The sequence below is a fragment of the Tamandua tetradactyla genome, chromosome 22 (assembly GCF_023851605.1).
Source record: "Tamandua tetradactyla isolate mTamTet1 chromosome 22, mTamTet1.pri, whole genome shotgun sequence".
Lineage (NCBI taxonomy): Eukaryota > Metazoa > Chordata > Mammalia > Pilosa > Myrmecophagidae > Tamandua > Tamandua tetradactyla.
Window position 1 is genome coordinate 25,843,017 of NC_135348.1, and position 19,630 is coordinate 25,862,646.

The 19,630-nt window shown below is 35.5% G+C and overlaps 1 pseudogene; it reads right to left on the reverse strand.

Annotated features, from left to right (window-relative positions):
* Positions 1-1,113: 1,113 nt before the first annotated feature.
* Positions 1,114-19,630, reverse strand: part of LOC143666002 (60 kDa heat shock protein, mitochondrial pseudogene) — a 108,402-nt pseudogene continuing 89,885 nt past the window's right edge.

A 19,630-nucleotide genomic window follows, 5' to 3' on the forward strand; every position in this document is an offset into this window, starting at 1 on the left:
AGCTTGTGACAAAGAATCTATTTGTATTACAAATGCATGACATAATCACATAGAAAAGGGCAGGAAAAAGGTGCTAACCTGTGTAACTTAAAGAAACAGACACTAGATAGTGTGAGTCTAAAGTGAAAAGAACTGTACATAAATGGTGTAAATTGTTTCTCACATGAATAGAGGTTAGTAATTGCAAATAAGCAATTATTTTATAGATGATGAGAGGCAGATTTCTCACTCTCAGAGAATGAAGTTACAGATAAGAAAAAGGGAAGACTAGAATAAGCCCCCTAATTCTGGATTGGAGTCAGAGATAACAGTGTGAGCCCATATTTATGTTAATATAATATAAAATATATCGGTACCCATGCAGATAGATGCAAAATACAGGTTAGTAAGGGGGTGTCATGCATACATACCTTTACTGGTTGTGTCCGCTAAGAGGGCCTAGCAACAGGGACACCCCATTAGCAATGAGCAAACCTAGCACCTAAATACTGGTGTTTACATACCATCTTCCAATAAAAGGAACCAAGGTTCTTTTGATAAATGGTTTATTCCATGGAAGGGGAAGGAAAAGTACAAGATGAATATGAAGCATCTTGAGGTTTCAGAAAGTAAATACATACTCAAATCAAAGTAGTCAAAATACAAAAAAAAATTAAAAGGAAAGGACATGTGAAAAGAGCACAAGAACCCACCTGGAAAAGTCCCTTACAGAAGAATTCCGGTTAAATGTAGAAGGAATAAATATAGAAAACCACTGTTAAAACACTATGGTAATAATAGCTGTAGACTATATCTAATGATGAACACTGAAGTTAGTAAGTGGAACTTTAAGGAGAAGCACAATATTTGCATACCCTCAGAATAATCCTCCCAAATATTTTTTAAATTTACTATAGTGGTTTTAATGAATGTCCGCTAATTATTTGGTACTCCTCCCTCGAAGAGGGTGAAACTTAATTCTCTTCCTCTTGAGCTTGGGCTGAACTTAATGACTCACTTCTAATCAATAGAGTATGGAAAAGGAACAATAGAAACTGCAGTAGAGGAATCTGGCAGAAATTTCCTTTATCAAGTGATAAAAGTTGAAAGCACTAGCAATAAAATATTTTGCTATCATGTGTCCTGAGTTATAATGAAATGAGACAGGACCTTCCTTCTCTGGCGTTGTTCCCTCGAATCCATCATATCACTCTAAAATGAAAAAAAAAAAAATCAGCCAAAATCAAATCGAAGGAAATTCACAAAATACCAATACTTTTCATAATTGCCAATGTCATGACTAACAAAGGCTGAGGAACTGTCACAGATTGGAGGACACAAATGAGACCCAGCAACTACATTTTCAACATAAGATCCTGCATTGGACCCTGATACTGAAAAAAACAAAAACCTTAGTGAAAAGCTGGGGAAATTCAAATAATTCTGTAGATGAAATAATACTGCATCAATTATACCATGTTTGTGTAAGATGCTAAGATTAAGCAAAGTTAGATAGAAGGTATTACAGACTCTATGCTATCTGTAAAACCCTTCCATAAGTCAAAAACTATCTCAAAAAAATTAAATGTTCATATTTTTGTATCTGACAGCCTTACTCCTTGTCTACCTCTTACTTTGTTCAGAATTTGGACAGAAAAAGGAGATACTGTAGATTAATTCCCTAAAATCTCCCCCCAAAAATAATTATGTAAGATTTACTGGTTTAAAACTAGTTGTAATGATGGATAATTAAATTGATTTTTCTAGAACCTTTATCACCTCTCTTTTTAAAATTGCCCTTGGCACTATTGTTTTAAAAATTTTAATTAATTGAAATAGATACTTTATTTATTATCTATCCAATAGAACTTTTGTTTAGTGAGGTGTAGGAGTTCAGTGTCCACCTAAACTTATCCATTTACTTTTAAAATCTTGAAATTTTTTTTGTACTTTAAACTGAAGAGTCATTTTGCAAATCATCACCTTTATTATTTATATGGTGAGCTTATGATTCTGAATAACACATTGTTTTCCAAATACATGATTTATTTAAATAATTTGAGTATATTAAAGGCTAAGAGATTGTGTATGAAATTTTTTTTTTTTTTTTTGCATGGGCAGGCACCGGGAATAGAACCTGGGTCTCTGGCATGGCAGGTGAAAACTCTGCCTGCTGAGCCACCATGGCCTGCTCGATTGCGTATAAAATTTTAATTTGAACTATTTCTCTCTTTAGTAATGTCCAAACATATTTTTGAACTTTGCTACTTTAAAGAGTGATTGAGGCAAGAGGGCAGATACAAATACCTTAGAGAAAGCTAGCTAGCATTTTAAATACCTAAATATGCTTTTCAAATCCTAATAACAATATGGTTTCTGAGGAACATTTTTATTTTCAGACATTTCTTGAAATTATTAGTTCTAATAACATTCATCTAAGGAAGAAAACTGCTATTAAACAATTTGGCTCTAGACCTGAGGGATGACACTGGAAACTATTTTTAAACTCTGTTTGTTTAAAATACACAGACATAGATTGTGTATTTTTTCTCTGCCTTTACATTGTGCCTACACTAATATCTTTTTTAGCATTGATTTTTCTCCATTTGAAGAATGTGAACATTCAAGATTTATAACTGAGAGTACTTTAAAAAGCATTTCTGTATAAATTAATTCAAATTACACATATGGTGCATGTCTAACAGTTTAAAATCTTCAGATTAGCTTAGACTAGACACTGAAAATATTCTGGACAAGGGTGGAAAACACTTAAACAAATATAAGCAAGTGAACATGTTACCTGACTCTTAATATCTTGGAACCAGAGCCCTACAAAAAGACTACGGAAAAACCTTTTCAAGATATTAAGATGTGTAACAAATTTTCAAGAAAGATGTAAAGAAACTTCCTAGAATGTGCAATTGACTTTGCTCACAGATGCTGCACTAGAAGAGCATATTTGCTGGTGATAAAGTAAATCACAGAAAAAGCTAAAAGGTACTTGCTGCTATAGCAGGATGATTTCCACTTTCAAAAAACCCATAGGCAGGGCGATGAGCAGGGGCAGACCACTTACTTACGTAAAATGATCTTAATCAACTAGAAGGTTCAAAGTGAACTTTAATGCAATTTTTAGTACATTATAGGTTTTCAATGATGGCTTTTTGAGTTGAATTGACCTTTAATTCTAATAGGCTGTGCTAATGCTAAAACAGGGACCAAAATATACTTCTTCTTTACCAGGGTAGCCTTCATCATTATTAGGGAGAAGAGAACAAAAGGTAAATTGCTTCTATTTTTTTTTTCCTTATAAATACTTCCATTGTCTGCCATGGTGAGATAATTTTCCATATAAGAATGTCCTAGTTTGTCAGAGTTGCTATCAGAAATACCAAAAACTGGTTTTGGTTTAAAAATAGGAGTTTTTTAAAAAATTTGATATCTCAGCAAGACTTGTCCCAAGTCTGCAGCATTGTGGTGCTGGCTTACTGCAGCCCGGGGGGGTCTTTAGCTTGTATGACTGCATCTCTTCATGTGGTGTTGTTTTCTCCTCATTCGGGTCTCCTCTTGCATTAGTGCTCTTTGTAAGGCCTCAGGTAATATGGCTTAAGAACCATCTCACTCGGTTGGGCCAGACCTTAACATCTTCAAGAAGTCCTATTTACAGCGGTTCACACCCACAGGGGCACATGACTCCATCTATCACAAGGAGTTTACAGAATATTTTCTTTTAGGTCTTTTTTTTTTTTTTTTTAAGTCTTGAATGATCATCTGCCTAAAATGATTCGAGTATTGTTTCCTGAAGATGTTAATGGTCCCTTAGAATCCTTCTTGCCTTAACTGCTCTTTGTTCAGAGTATAACTAAAAAATAAACATGTTAGAGAAGACATAAACCAGAAGAAAAAAGTAGTACAAATTGAAATGGATTAAATTCCCCTATTTGCTTACTAGGATTCCAAAGTCAGAAAATGTACTGTCTCTTTTGGTTAATTTCCCCCTTACTTAAATGGTGCTTTCTACCCAAAACACGCAGAAAAAATATATAAATTTCTTTACAACAATATATTACTTTCAAAGAGCTGGAGACCTTGGATCATGGATGTTACTTATGGATAAAAATTCTATTTGTTGAAAGGCTAATTCTTTTTTTGCATGACATTTTTGATAGATGATATCTATATCACTTTGAGTGAGAAAAAGTTGTTTTTTAATTTTTCAATCTTCTTACGAAATCAATAAAAGTGCATTTTCTTATCTTAGCTCTACAAGGTAATTAAAATGTCTTTAAGTGCCTACCATCTTAAATAAAAAAAAAAAATCCTATTGTATACAGAACTTCCATTGTATTTTCCACAATGCTAGCATTCTTCTCCCTTCTCTAAACCACCCCTTTTACACTAATTTTTATCAAACCACAGCTCAGATAATCAGCTATTATTTATATCTTTATATTGCAGATTTATTATGCTGATAACTGAGACCATTAAGAAAGTGAAAGTACCGTCTTGAAGAGAATGAGCTCTGATCAATCATCTTTTATCTTTCTGATTGGGCAGGGTAAGTGTTTTGATCCTTACTATGAAGAAGGAAGTAGTAGTTATTATTTTTATTTTGTAAAACAGGAGATGCCTACAAAAGTAGTCACAGACACAGGCAAACGGTAGCCTGAAGGTAACTTTACATTACTACTTCTCAACCCATTGCACACTGCTCCAGAACCAAGAAGTAGAGAGTTCCTTTTGAGAATGACAGGAGAATGAGGAGATTCTGAGAGAGAAGACAACACCGCAGAACCAGGAAGCAGAGAGTCCATGGGCCAGCAACTTTTGGAGAAGTAAAATGCCTCCTGGGGAGCCGGAGAGGAAGCTAGCAGATGATGTGTGCTCACCACATGTCTTTCCAGATGAGAGAGAAACCCTGAACTTCATCAGCCTTCTTGAATCTAGATATCTTTTCCTGGATGCCTTAGATTGGACATTTCTATAGACTTGCTTTAATTGGGACATTTACATGGCCTAAAAAATGTTAACTTGCAACTTATTAAATTTCCCTTTTTAAAAGTCATTCCATTTTTGGTATATCATATTCTGACAGCTAGCAAACTAGAACAATATGATTTTAAAATGCCAGGTATTTTACTTTAGTACTTGGGAAAAGGGCCAGTTCTCCCAAGAAGTGAATAAATAATGCATTCCAAGGATGCCATGGGAAAGGGGCCAGTTCCCCTGAGGAGTTATGCAGAGATCATGTGAACTCATTATTCCTGGTTAATATCTATTTTATCTTACTTTCTAAGGCCTTCTGGGGTCAGGTGGTCTCTCTTCAGTGATTTACTATGAGTTTGAATGTTCTATTGATTAGTAACAAATGGAGTTTCTTAAGCTAACAAAAGTAAACAAGATGAAGTCTCTTACAATACACTAAGCAGACAATTCTCACTAAAAACATCCCACATCATTCAGTCCTAGAATTGTCTGATTATTGAAGAAATCTTTTGAAATATTCTCATTATTCAGACTTTTTCATCACCAAAGACAACCAAAAACTTCATTTCAGATAGCAGACTACAAACATCCCACATCAGATACTTATTTTACAGAGAAGAATATAGTGATCATGAGCTGTCTTTGGGTATGCCCCAATTTGACATATTTTAAAAATCTGCCCATTTATATGCTAGTTTATGCTAGGATTTACATTTCAGAAAAAAAAGCTGATTTAAAAAATGAAAACAATCTATTTGTATTTATTTAATCATGAACTTTTTTTAACTCTTATGATCCTCATGAATTGTTATTTTCTTCTTCTTTTTTAATCACATAGTTATTCATTCATTACCATGATCATTTTTAGAACATTTACATCATTTCAGAAAAAGAAATTAATGGAAAAAAGAAAGAATCTATACATCCCATACCCTTTAGTCCTCCCTCTCATTGACCATTAATATTGCAATATACCTCCATTTTTAACCCCTTATCCCACCTATTATTTATTTATTTATTTATTGTCCTTATTTTTTTACTCATCTGTCCATACCCTGGATAAAGGAAGTATCAGACACAAGGTTTTCACAATCACACGGTCACATTGCAAAAGCTATATAGTTGTACAACCATCTTCAACAATCAAGGCTACTGGAATACAGTTCAACAGTCTCGGTACTTCCCTCTAGCCACTCCAATCACTAAAAGCTACAAAGGGATATCTATGTAATGCATAGGAATAACCTCCAGGATACCCTTTCAACTTTGTTTGAAATCTCTCAGCCACTGAAACTTTATTTTGCCTCATTTCTCTCTTCCTTCTTTTGGTCAATTTTGTGAACTCTCATTGTGGCTTTGAGTTGCATTTCCATAGTAGTCAGTGAACTTCAGCATCTTTTCCTATGCCTTTTAGCCATTTGTTTTCCTTTTTCTGAAAAGTGACTGTTCATGTCCTTTGCCCATTTTTTTAATTGGATTGTATGTTTTTTTGGTTTTGAGTTGTAAAATCTCTTTATATATTCTAGATAATAAACCTTTATCTGATGTGTGGTTTCCAAATATGTGGTCCCTGATTGTGAAGGCTGCCTTTTTATTTTCCTGATAATGTACTTTGATGCACAAAAGTGTTTAATTTTGAGGAATCCCATTTATCTATTTTATTTTTCATTGCTGTGTTGTGGGTATGAGGTCTAGAAAACCACTTCCTATCAAAGATCTATTAAGATATCTCCCTACAGTTTCTCCTAAATATTTTATGGGCTTAGCACTAACATTTAGGTCTTTGATCAATTGTGAGTTAAATTTGTATACAGTGTGAGATAGGGGTCATCTTTCATTCTTTTGGACATGGATATCCAGTTCCCAAACACCATTTATTGAAGAGGCTTCTCTGTCCCAGTTGGGTTAGCTTGATTGCCTTATCAAAGTTCAATTGTTCAAATATGAGCGAGTCTATTTCTGAACACTCTGTTCAACTCCTTTTGGTCAATCTAGTACATGGTAATAGCATTACACTAGTACCATGCTATTTTGACCACTGTGACTTTATAATATGCTTTAGGGTCAGGTAGTGCAAGACCTCCAAATCCATTTTTTTTGCAGGATATTTTTAGCTATTTGGGGGCACTCTACCCTTCCAAATAAATTTGGTTATTGTTTTTTTATTTATCCAAAGTAAGTTGTTGGGATTTTAATTGGTATTGCATTGAATCTGTGAATCAATTTGGGTAGAATTGACATCTTAACTATATTTAGTCTCCAGTCTATGAACACAGTATGTCCTTTGACTCATTTAGACCCTTCGAAGTGTTTCCATCAAGAAAGGATATTGAATTTTGCCAAATGACTTTTCTGCATCAATTGAGAGGATCACATGTTTTGTCTGCTTTGATTTATTGACATGATGTTTTTCATTATTTGATTTTCTTGTGTTGACCCTGCCTTACACACCTGGAATAAATTCTACTTGGTTATGGTGTATAATTATTTTAGTGTGCTGCTGGATTTTATTTGCAAGTATTTTGATGAAAATTTTTGTATCTATATTCATTAAAGAGATAATCTGTAATTTCCTTTTCTTGTAGTATGTTTGTCTGGCTTTGGTATTAAGGTGATGTTGGTTTAATAGAATGAGTTAGGTAGCCTTCCTTTCTCTTCAGTTGTTTTGATGAGCTTGAGCAGGATTGGTAGTAATTCTTTCTTGAATGCTTATAGAATTTATATGTGAAGTCATCTGGTCTTGGACTTTTCTTTTATGGGAGCTTCTTGATGGCCAATTCAATCTCTTTACTGTGATTAGTTTGTTGAGGTCATCTATTTTGTTTTGAGTCCGTGTTAGTTGTTCATGTTTTTCTAGGAAACTGTCAATTTCATCTACTTTTTCTATTTTATTAGCATATATTTGCTCACAGTACCCTGTCATTACCTCCTTTATTTCTGTGGGATCAGTGATTATCTGATCAGTGATTATCCCTCTCTCCCTTTTCTGATTTTATCTATTTGCATCCTCCCTCTTTTTTTGTCAGCCTAGCTAAGGGCACATCAATTTTACTGCTTTTTCTCAATTAACCAATTTCTGGTTTTGTTGATTTTTCTTTATTGTTTTCATAGTCTCAGTCTCATTTATTTCTGCTCTACCTTTTGTTATTTCTTTCCTTCTGTTTGCTTTCGGGTTGATTTGCTGTTCTTTCTCCTGTTCTTCCAAGTGAACAGTTAATTTCTTGATGTTTGCTCTTTCTTGGTGTTTTTTTTTTTTTACATGGGCAGTCACCAAGAATCAAACCTGCATCTCCAGCATAGGAGGCGAGAATTCTGCCTGCTGAGCCACCATCGCACCACCCTCTTTCTTGTTTTTTAATATAGGCATTTAAGGCAATAAATTTCCCTCTCAGCACACTTTTGCTGCATTCCATATGCATTGATATGTTGTGCTTTCATTTTCATTTTGTTGAGATATTTACTGATTTCTCTTATAATTTCTTCTTTGACCCACTGGTTGTTTAAGAGTGTGTTGTTTAGTCTCCATATTTCTGTGAATTTTCTGGTTCTTTGACTGTTATTGATTTGCAGCTTCATTTGATTATGATCTGAGACAGTGTTTTGCATACCTTCAATCCTTTTAAATTTACTGAGACCCAACATATGGTCTATCCTTGAGAATGATTCATGAGCACGTGAGAAAAATATGCATTCTGCTGCTGTGGGGTGTAATGTTTTATAAATGTCTATTAAATATAGTTATTTTATCATATTATTCAAATCTGTTTCCTTATTGATCCTCTCTATGTATGTTCTATCCATTGATGAGAGTGGTGAATTTATTTTTTTATTAATTTTTAAATTATTTTTTAATACCAAAAAACACCAAACAAACGCAAACATTCGTAGTTTTTGATCATTCCATTCTACATATATAATCAGTAATTCACAATATCATCACATAGTTGCATATTCATCATCATGACCATTTCTTGGAACATTTGCATCTATTCAGAGAAAGAAATAAAAAGAAAACAGAAAAAAAATTCATACATACCATACCCCTCACCCCTCACCCTCACCGATCACCAGCATTTCACTCTAAATTTATTTTAACATTTGTTCCCCCTATTATTCACCTTTATTCCGTATGTTTTACTCATCTGTTGATAAGACAGATAAAAGGAGCATCAGACAAAGTTTTCACAATCACACAGTTACATTGTGAAAGCTATATCATTATACAATCATCTTCAATAAACATGGCTACTGGAACACAGCTCCACATTTTCAGGCAGTTCCCTCCAGCCTCTCCACTACATCTTGACTAAAGAGGTGATATCTATTTAATGCATAAGAATAACCTCCAAGATAACCTCTTGACTCTGTTTGGAATCTCTCAGCCATTGACACTTTATTTTGTCTCATTTCACTTTTCCCCCTTTTGGTCAAGAAGGCTTTCTCAATCCCTTGATGCTGAGTCTCAGCTTATTCCAGGATTTCTTTCCCACGTTGCCTGGAAAGTCGACACCTCCATGTAGACAGGGGAGGGTGATGAGTTTGCTTGTTGTGTTGGCTGGAGACAGAGGCCACATCTGAGCAACCAAAGAGGTTCTGTTGGGGGTGAATCTTAGGCCTAATTTTAAGTAGGCTTGACCTATCCTTTGTGGGGTTAAGTTTCATATGAACAAACCCTAAGATTGGGGGCTTAGCCTATAGCTTTGATTGTCTGCACAGCTTGTGAGAATATCAAGAATTCAACTTGGGGAAGTTGAATTTTCCCCCTTTCACACCATTCCCTGGAGGGAACTTTGCAAATACTTTTTTATTCACTGTTCAAATCACTCTGGGATTTATCGGAGCATCAGAGAGTGGTGAATTTAAGTCTGCAACAATTATTATACAAATGTGTACTTCTTCTTTCAGTGTTGTTAGTGCTTGCCTCATGTATTTTGGGGCACTCTGGCTCATACATAAATATTTATGATTATTACATCTTCTTGATAATTGCTCCATCCCTTGTATGTGATGGATTGCGTTTCTCTTACTGTTTTCAGAATTCTGCTTTGTCTTTGACATTTGACATTCTGCTTAGTAAGTGTCTTGGAGGATTTTTATTTGGATCTATTCTGTTTGGGGTATGCTGTGCTTCTTGGATCTGTAAATTTATACTTCATAAGAGATGGCAAATTTTCAGTGATTATTTCTCCATTGGTCTTTCTGTCCCCTTTTCCTTCTTTCCTTCTTCTGGGACACCCATAGCACATATATTTGTACACTTCATGTTGTTATTTAATGCTTGGGGACTCTGCTCATATTTTTCCATTCTTTACCCTATCTCTTTTGAATATTGGATTTCAGATGTCCTGTCCTCTAGTTTCAATCTTTTCTTCTGCCTCTTCAAATCTGCTGTTGTAAGTCTCCATTTTTTTAAATCTCTTCTATTGTGTCTTTCATTTCCAGAAGTTCTGACCTTTGTTTCTTCAAACTTTTGAGTTCTTTTTTATGTTGCCCAATGTCTTCTTTATATCTTTCATCTCTTTTGCCCTATCACCCCTCAACTTATCGATCTGATTTTTCACGTGATTTTGCATGTCTGTTTGAACATCCTAAATTAGTTGTTTCAACTCCTGTATCTCATTTGAAATGTTGGTTTGTTCCTTTGGGCCATATCTTTGGTTTTCCTAGATGACTCATTATTTTTTGCTCAAGTCTAGGCACTTGATTTCCTTAATTAGTTTATTATGTGTAGGTCATTTTCCTCTTTTACCTGGGGTTTCCCTGTTGGTTGGCTTTGTTCTTTTCTAGATCTCTAGCCTAGGTTCTGTTTGATAAGAATTTTTGAGATCTTGTTTTTCTGGTTCTTGTCCTGCCTAACCTGAGCCTATTTTTGAGGAGGGTCTTCAGATACATTGACCCCAGTCAGCTTTTCCCAGATCAGACAGGAGGAGGGTGTAAGCAGTATTGTTTCCCTGAAGATGAGTCCCAGAAGCTTGTCAGACTTCCCTTTGAAAAAGGATTCTGTACTTTTCCTATCCTGCCCAGCATATGGTGCTTGTTCACCCACAGCTTCCCACCTATGTAACCTGATGCAGTACCTTTAATTCTCAGCTGTTTCTCCCTGCCAGTGATGCTGAGACAGAGGCTGAGGTAGTAGGCAGGATTAGGTTGCTTCTGTTTTCCAGCCTCTGGAGCCTAAAGTCCCTGAAGAAGGGCAACCTCTTGAGCTGGGCCCTTCTCCCCTTTTCTTGGGAAAGATACCCCCTTTAGGGAACTATCCCCATTTACCTGATTAGTTACTTTGCCTCTCAAGTATGCCTTAATTCTGCCATTGTCTGGGATAGCACTTCAGCCTGAGAATGCTTGCATGTTTATCTAATGAGCTGTTAAGAAGTGAAAGGAGAGAGAGAGAGATAAAAAGCATTTTCACAGCTGAACCCCAGCTCCCTGGGTTTGCAATCAAGTGCTAGAGTCAGTACATCATTCTACATGTCCCCAGCATTTATGTGTCCCTGTTCTCCGGTCCCAGACCTTTTCCAGTATGTTGTGCTATCCAACTCAAAAAGTCTCTGTTTTCTTTTTTTTTTTTTTTTTGTCTTTTCAGCCCTGCCCCCTCTCTGCTGGGGCAAAATCTCCCAGTGGTTTTAGTGCTTAATTCAGGTTTATCTGTGCTTAGGGCCTGTTTTCAGTCTGAATTTGTTAATTAATTCTGCAATTGGAGCTTGGTTGAGCTACTGTCCTTGCTCCTAGTAGGGTCTGTCTCTTCACTTCTCAGGGAACCAAACTGACATGCTTGTGAGGAGTGGGCAACAGCATCTACAGCTTGGGAAACTGTGTAGGATCTCAGCTGTGCCTCTCATCTCAGACTGGTGTATGATGTGTATCCCATCACTGATGTCCCCCAACAGTTGAATTATTTACAACAGTAAATAGTTCCTTGCTACTTACTAACTTCCCTGGAGGAGAAACTAAATTCCACACCTCCTCACTATGCTGCTATCTTGCCTCACTTTCCTGATACTTGCTTTTAACATTGTATTTGCTTGGACATTGACAAAGAAACTACCATCTTCAAATTTGTAAGGTGCAGAATAGCATCTCAGAAATGTCAGTGAGAAAACAATCAGGTAAACTCACAGACTCAGCTTGTTGGTTACACGTCAAATAAAGTTGGAAATATATTTTATACATGAGGTCTCTGAAGACTTGGCTGACAGATATCAAGTGTATGCAAAATAATGAGCTACATAGAGATGAGAAGGAATACATGTCATCCTTCTTACTACCCAGAAAAGTAATTTTTATATGGGGAGAATCAGCTAATATTTCTTGATCAACATTTAATAAGAGGAGATTATGTTAGTTCTAAAGCAGGGACTAAAATATATTTCTTCTTCAACATGGAATTCAATATTACAAACGGCTTAACTTGAAAGAACAATGTGCTTTCCTGACCATTGCACAACTAAAGAAATATCTACCTTTAGGAGAGTAGGCATTTGATTTTAGAGATTTGAAAATAATAATAAAGACAATTTGTATTACTTATAATAAAGAAATGTCTCCTGGGTTAGTTTTTTCCTTAAGCATCAGTCAGACTGGAAATCTTAGATAAGCATCACATCTGAAAAAAATTGGTGTACATACTATTTCCTTTAAGGTTAGGTTTGATCTGCTTGAAGCCTAATGATGATAAAACTGCTCACATTATACATTTCCATGGTGCCCAGAATCTCTGCCTCAGAGGCCAAGCTCTTTCCAGTCACAAGAGGTCACAGTGCTTTTTGTCCTTTCTCCATCACCATGAGGGAGGGAATGGGGAGAATATTTTTCTGGACTTACTACTCAGACATTCTCTTGGAAAACATAAGAGCCATGTTCGAAGGTTTGCTGAGACGATATATCTGTGAACTCTTTTAAGATACTGGTCACCTATGTTGGATACTTGGAAGTGGTAGCTCCTGAGTTTTAGTATATTTATTTTGGTGTATATATCTAGATCAGACCCTTGGTCTAAGAAGACAATGTTTTTGAAGCCTGGCTCAATTAGTTATGCACATGGAAGTGTCTTCAGGCAGCCTGGTAGCCTGCCAATCTCTCCAGTGACCCAGTGAAAGTCCAAATGTGTCAAAAATGATCCACCCATGGTAGTGCAAGGGTGGTTCAGTGGTAGAAAATTCTCGCCTAGCATGTGGAAAACCCTGATTCGATTCCTGGTGCATGCACTTCCCAAAACAAACAAACAAAAATTAAACAAATGGTGCTGCAATAACGGGATACTTCCATGGGAAAAGAATGAAATGTGACCCCCGTCATACAGCATACAAAAAAAAAAACAAAACCTACACGTGCACATACTTCCCTGCCTCTAGCAATCTGTTTAGGTGGTAGAAAGACGGTAACAGTGAAGAAACAATTGTCACAAGGTAATGGTAGAGTTGATGCTTGAACAATGTATGCAGATTAATAATATTTGTTTTGGTTTGTTCTAAGCCAGTTTGACCACATATAACTGTTAGATTCTTTTTGATAAATATTAGGGATCTCCAATTGTAGAGATAAGTGAAAAAATATACCTGCCTCTCCACACCACTCCCCCTCCCTCCAGGTAAAATGAAAGCACCTCTCAGACTGAATTCCATCATGCATTTAGTAAAAAAGCAGGTACTGTATGCTGGAACAGTCTTTTAAGTGCTCTAATAAAACCTTAAAAGAAAGTCTTAGTTCAAGACAAATGTGACAATATTTCTGCTAGCTATGTTAATCTGAATTATGGGACCAAAACTCTGAGAGGGTCATTGGCTAAACCTAAGGCATTTGGAAAGAGGCCCATGCACTCGACCCTAAACATTAGGGATGAAAAACTCTGTCTAGATTCTTAGCCCTGCTCATACAACAGTCTCTGCCATGTTTCAGCCCACCCACACATTTTCAACCCCTTTAATATGACCAAAGAAAGATTATCTTTAACATTTGCTACACAAATTTAAAACAACAACAAAAAATCCTTTGGGGTTGAATAGACAATGACAGCTGAAACTTTTCATAGCCAAATCTGGAATATGCTTGTGTTAGTTTGTCTGTCCTGCTATGACCAATACCACACAATGGGTTGGCTTAAGCAACATGGATTTATTGTCTCACAGTTTTGGAGGTTGGAAGTCCAACATCTAAATAGGGGCAGGCTTGCTTTCTCCAAAGGCTGGAGCCTTCGGGCACTCTCTGCGTTGTGGTGATCTCTTTCTCCCTGTGTCTGCTCTTCTGGTTTTCACTGACTTCTGGCTTTTTCTAGCTTAGACTTCTTTGGACCGACTGTGTTTGAATTTCCTTACTTTGTAAGGCCTCTATTCATAGAGGTTAGGGCCCACCTTGACACAGTTTGGCTACACCTTAACTAATCATGATGATAATTCGTCTTATTTATGAATGATTCACAGCTACAGGGAAGTGGTAAGATGTGAACATGTTATGTGGGAAACATGATTCAGTTCCTAAAATTGCCTTTTGGATTAAATGCCAGCCAACCTTTCCTGGAGTATGTACTCCTGATTAGAGCACCAGATAGATTTAAACTAACATTATCATAATGGGAAAATATTTTTATAGCATAAATGAATGTCAATGATTTGGAGGAGAATTTTTTGTTTATTCAAAATTCCATATAATCTGTTCAGTAAATTTTTTCTAGTTTTATTTTTAAAATGCTCTAACATCTTAATTATATCTCTAAGAATTTTTAATATTCTCAGTAACAATATTAATACTTCTTAACAGTTACATAGAGTAAAAATCAAATGCATTTGTTCTCTATATCTTATTTCACTTCTTAGAGAATAAGACTGTGGTACAGAGAAAAGAAAATAGATTTTGGAATCATATGAACTTGAAGTTAAATTGTAATTTTTCCATTTACTTGCTGTGTGAATTTTAAGATCTTACTGAAGCAAAGTCTCAGTTCTCTTATCTGTTAAGTGGGGATAATCATATTTACATTAATACCTCTATTTGCTGTATTTGCATCATGGAATTACATGAAACATATGTCTGGCATATAGAGACTCATTAAATAGGAATTATCCATTTTTATTATCATAAGGATTTTGCAAATCAACATAAAATTAATATTTTCATTTTAAATACACAGTAGAATATTACTGACAGTTCAAAAGGCTGAACATTTCAATACTGTTCTTTATTCTGAGTGTAGAATGTTTTAGTGGCTTGGGTTTGTAAAAAGAAAACAGAAAATCTATTCAAGCCCAAACTGGAGAATATCCACATTCTTGACTTTTTACCCCAAACCCTACCTGTCTAAAACTACTCTAATTTTTCATTAACATTTCACCTATCAAAGCTGTGATATGATTATATTAACAAACAAAAAAGGAGAGGCTAAAGTTAACAGAAAGCAAGGGCTTGGTTGTTGTTACCTATGGCTTCATTTATTCTGTTTTGTTCCTTTTTTCTCAGGGCATAGAAAATGAAATGTAAACCTTAATATTTAAGGTGTGTAAGTCCTACTCCTTCTCTTAATACACAGATCAATATCACACTCTTTTGCTCTGTGGGTAGAAGAACCACCTCCCTGAGAGTCCTTTCCTTAGGACAGATCTTTAATTCACTTGGAGTGAAAGATAGAGAATAAAATTGTTAGCTATTGATTTACCAGCGGGGCTTAAAAGGCCATGTATGACAACAGTTTTCTTTAAAAGGCTATAATAACCTCATGAGGAAGCTCAGGACCTAATTTTTAAGACAATTTTTTTGTATCCCCAAGCAGAGCACGTTTGCTCCTGATTTTCGTTAGTTTAATGAGGAATGTGTTGATTCTGGCCAATGTTTTAATCACATTTGGAAATCAGAACTACCCAGCATACTTAAGTACAAAACAGTTATGAATGCCATTGTAAGAGTAAATGGAATAACTACTTATCTCTGTATTGCAATTTATAGTTCACAAAAAATCTCTTTTACTTAAGCAGGCCATGAAGCTGCTGTATTGTAGATTGGTTGCTAATGTTTCGTATGTGATATTTATTTTACTTCATAAAAGAAGTAAAACTAAAGTGGTTCCACAATTGAATTTGACCAGCAGAATGCTATTTGGAGGTAATGAAAAATAAACAATAATGTTTTCATTATTCTTTCCTGGGGAGCTAAAAAAAAGTTTGCTACTTTATGAAATTGCCCACAGTTGTCAGTCTTTTTGGGTAATTACTGCCTGTGCAATAATTACATCCTCAAAGATGATTGTACCAGTGGGGGTGGGATTCCTAAATTGCTTAGCTACAACTTGCTAGTTCCAGCTGTGAATTTCTCAAAGGAGTCTGTGCGCCAAGGGAAGACCTCAAAGAAATTCACCTAGGATAGCCACAAGCATCCTTTAAGATTATCCTCTAGACTGTTCCTGAATACCTCTTGTCACAGGGAAATTCTACTTGGTGAGGTACATCATGCCCTGGAGAATGACATAATGCCTTGCAAAGAGCACTAGGTCTTAAGAATCAAAAGATCAGGTGCAAAACACAGACTGGGTCTTCCCAGCTTATGTAGCCTTTGAATGTTCCTTTTCCCTTTTTATCTCTAAAATGAAGGAGATGAGTTAAGATGAATGGTGAAGAAACTTTCAACTTCAACTTAAATAATTCTGTTGTATTGACTATCTTCAAAACATCACCGTCTACATTCCCCAGATGCAAAGGTGAAGGCACTTCACCCAGAGTTTCACAGTGAGTTGCCCAAACTTTAATAATGAGAGATTTTTAAACTCTCTCGTTATCTAGTCTGTTCCTCTATCTTCTGCTATTCCTATAAACCAGAATTGAACCTACTTTTTTGTGAACATACATGATAAGTGATGTTGGATACTGCATTGCATCATATCAGGAAAAGTATTTTCTGGTTAACCAGCCATTGATGTTGTAAAGATTAAACACTGAACTAACTGCAGATAAACTGGTTGTTCCACCGTAGAGTAATTTTTCCCCCTTTGCAGTCAGAAGATACTCAAAAAGAGGCAGTATTTGCAAATACCCATCAACCATTAACCTAAGTGTTTCAGGCGGTTGTGCTGGTTTGAAACTACTGTGTACACCAGAAAAGCCATGTTCTTTAATCCTGATTCAAAATTGCTGGGCGAGATCTTTTTGATTAAATTGTTTCCATGAAGATGTGACCCACCCAATTGTGGGTGGGCCCTTTTGATTAGGTAGTTTCCATGGAAATGGAAACCATTCAAGGTGGGTGATTTACCAGAGTCTGTTGGAGGGAAACATATTGAAAAAAGCTTCAGAGCCCATAGAGTCAGAGATCTTTGGAGATGCAGAAAGAAAATGCCCCTGGGAAGCCATTTGAAGAAGCTAGAAGACAAAACTAGCCCTGTTCCTTCCCTGCTGACAGAAAACCCCAAATGTCAACAGCCCTTTCCTGAGTCAAGGTATCTTTCTTTGGATGCCTTAGTTAGGACATTTTATGACCTTAGAATGTAAACTTGCAACCTAATAAATTCTCTCTAAATAAATCATTCCATTTCTGGTATATTGCATTCTGGCAGCTTTAGCAAACCATAACAGCCATAATCCTTACTGTAATGTTATTAGGGGTTCAGTAATATCCTTAGGGGTTCCAAAATGATGACTTTGGATCAGTTATCCAAAATGACAATTATGCAATCCTATACTTTCTTCTACATTATTTGTTGGTCTTGTTCTGTATTATTCTGGAAAACTTCCTATGGACTTTACTTCACTACATCCAGTCTAGCGCTTTGCTTGCTTTTAAAATTATCAGACTGCTTATGCATATCTGAGATTTAACTTGTAATGACTCCAAGATTTCTTTATTGTACTTATGCTCAGCTAATCACTCCACGATGTTTTTGGTTCCTTCATCTCTATTTCTAGCCCAGTTTCCTCAATTTACCTTCCAATTCATCGATTTCTTTTTTTTTAGGCAGCTCTAGGGCTCAAACTAAAGACAATTCTGCTTTCAGCTTTAGCACCCACACTGGAGTTGCTATGTAGTGCATGAGATAATTTATTTGCTAAAATATATCCTTGCAGCTTGCTTTTAATAATAGCCATCTAGAAATGGGAATTGTCTTCCATGTGGTAATCTCTCTGGATTTATTCATCACTGACTGATTTCTAGTTCACAAAGTTTTTGTTGTCTAATCAAACTATATTCTAAAGGATAAGTTGTCTACTTACCATATCTTTCCTTTAATACCATAATTTACTGTTAAAGAAAAAGTTCCAGGTATGTTAAAGTAAAATTTTAAAGTCAATTTTATATCTCCAATTAATTTGATGAACCAACTAATCAAATAAAAAATGTCAAGTAGTTACGCAACTTTATTTCATTCATTTTCATTCAAATTTTTATTATGATAATGACTACTTCATATGGACCTAATTTTCAGTGATATGAAAAGGTTTAAGACAATAATGCCTTAGAAAGACCTTCAATGTAGAACAAAGTCTCATTTTTCCTGGCTTGATGTAAGCATACCTATTTTTATTTCTATTAAAGTAGTAAATACGATTAGGCAGAGTTAATAAGAAATGTGGGGCTTTTTTTTGTTGTTTTGGGTTTTTTTTTTTGGCATCGGCAGGCACCAGGAATTGAACCGGGGTCTCCGGCATGACAGGTGAGAATTCTGCCACTAAGCCACCGTTGCCATGCCCAATAAGAAACATTTCAGCATGCTGAATGTTGGCTTTTTGACAAATGTTCTCTCAATTTAAACTGCTAAGATAATATGATCATACAAAAGAAACCTTAGCCTTTTTTTTCCCAACAGTATAGATCAGTGCCTTTCCTTTCCAATTAGATTTAATCATTTTCATGAAAGCATTTTAGAAAAAATCATATTTTACTGTTCATTCCAAAATATGCTAAGAAGGCAAAATGTTAAGTCACACAGATAAAGTTTAGGATAAGAAACTGAATTCATGTAGGAACCGGGAACTGTAGCTTTTTTTGACAGAAAATGCCCTTTCCCTTCAGTGAATAAATATGTTGTACCTGGTATTTCCAAAGCATGTTGTTCTGGAATTTTAAAAGCAAAATAGCATGATTTACCTACCAAGCTGGCTTTCTCTTTGGGAACATTTTAATTATCTTACATAAGTTAGCATTTGAATTTAAAAGTTGGGAAGGCAGTCTTTCATAAAGGGATAGTTAAAAAAAAAAAGGAAATGAAAGACCATGATAATTTTGAAAATGTCCTAAGTATTGACATTCTCATGACTTATGTTGGAGGTAAAAATAACTGGGTTTAGTAGAAATTATACCATATGTAAGCATTTCCATGTCTTTTATTTTAATGGGAGTCCCAAATGATGTCCCAGTTAAAGTTCTAATTTCTCATTCTCTGTTCCCATTGGCTAGGAGGAATGGATATTGTGTTGAATTTAAGCATAGGCCTTAAATAAGAGTATAATGGTAGAATAGGTTATGTATGAGGCCTTAAAAATATATGAAGTGAGCCTAAGTTTCTTCATTAACCAAGTATTTTCATTTAAACCTCACATTGTAAGAATCTGTGGGTATATAAATAGTTATGCCACTTTCTGTTCTAAAAGAAACACTGCAGTTTTTTTTATTAATAATCAAAGCTCAATGAATGATATATACACACACACACATATTTTCAGTTAAATGCAAAGCTCAAATATTTCATTAG